The sequence below is a fragment of the Apodemus sylvaticus genome, chromosome 7 (assembly GCF_947179515.1).
Source record: "Apodemus sylvaticus chromosome 7, mApoSyl1.1, whole genome shotgun sequence".
Taxonomy (NCBI): Eukaryota; Metazoa; Chordata; class Mammalia; order Rodentia; family Muridae; genus Apodemus; species Apodemus sylvaticus.
The window spans coordinates 24,148,726-24,150,225 of record NC_067478.1 but is presented as its reverse complement, the minus strand read 5'-3'; positions in this window follow the sequence as shown (position 1 = coordinate 24,150,225).

Sequence of the window (1,500 nt, the reverse complement as noted above, 5' to 3'; positions counted from 1 at the left end):
ACATTGTGTCCATGGCTTGAAAGTGATAACCATTCAGACCCCAAGAATCTTAATATTCATGCCCCAGATTACTCATGTCCACCTCCCTCCTGCTCCCTGGCCCTTGGACAGTCTGCAGATTGGAGCCACCCCTGAGTACTCACTGCCTCCCCACCACTTATATATGCACCATTAATATAAGGACTGCCCTTTTCTCCATAGCAACCCAATGGCCAGGTTCTTACAGCACTGTGGCTGTTCCAGGCTCTGCTGGTTTTAGAGAGCATCCCTATCTCCATTCCCTGGGAGTATCCACGCCACACACTGAGATGGGAGTTCATGTTTTCTTCTCCAAAGGGTAGTCCTACAAGCACAGAGAAGGGTGTGGTCTGTATATTAATGACTGGCACAGCTGTCAGAACCACAAAACTTTGACCACAGGGCCAAAGAAGTGGCCCTGTCGATTGGCAGTGGCTGTAGCTATGCCGGACACACAGTCTCACTATTGTTTTTTTTTTTTTAATTTTAAGAATCAGTTTTGATTTGATTTTTTAAAAACAAGGCCTGCATCTATGAGTACTAAGGCTGTGAGGACCTCAAAAGGAAACAATTAGGATCAGTGAGCTTTCATTGAAGTTTGGATTTAAGTAGGATCTTACGTCATAGACAATGCCAAGGGATGATTTTTTCCCCAGATTTTTCTATATGTAAGGGTAAAACTAATTCAGTGAGATATCAAACCATTTTGCTAGCATACTATTTATTATAACTACACATAGGACTCAGGTTACCACAAAAAATCTATTTCTTACTCTTCTAGGCAGAATTTCTGACTTCTGAGAGAAAGAGGATTTCCAGTGGAAAGCTCTGGAGTGGTCTTGCTGGAATCAGCAGATGCCAAGAGAAGTGGACAGGCTTGTCTGCTTCCTTTGAAAATCACTGTGGCAAATGTTCTAGATCACTGTGTATGGGGACTCAGATGACAGGCTGGGGGGCCACAACTGTTTTTCCTCTGGCAGTCTTTCTTTCATCGGTCTTCGTTACTATCATCAGTCAAGTTGGGGGTAGGTAAGGCAAATTGAGAATGAAATAATGCCTTTGTATCTATTTCTTTTCCTTTTAAGATTTCCCTTGGGGGTCAAGTTGGGAAATGGATCACCAACAGACTTATTAAATATGAGGAAGGAAAGTTTCTCTAAATTATCGAAGTATTAGTCAGTGAGTCAACTTACGTTCCATCACCAGATTAAAAAGTCTATGGTAAAAAGCAGAGGATTGGGTAAGTGACTGTTACGGCTTCTAACTCATAAATGATAGCTCAGCTGTTTTGTGATGGGATATTTAGAAACAGAGACATGTGGCCAAGACTGTTTTCATCCCCATGGATGAAAGTGAGGCTTTACCAACTTTCAGATGTCAGTCAAAAGCAACAAGGGAACAAGGTAGAATCTCCTTGCTTTGCGGTGAGCTCTTCTTGGGGAAGGGTTTCTTCTGCACACGTGTTGGGGGGTTCTTAGAGCA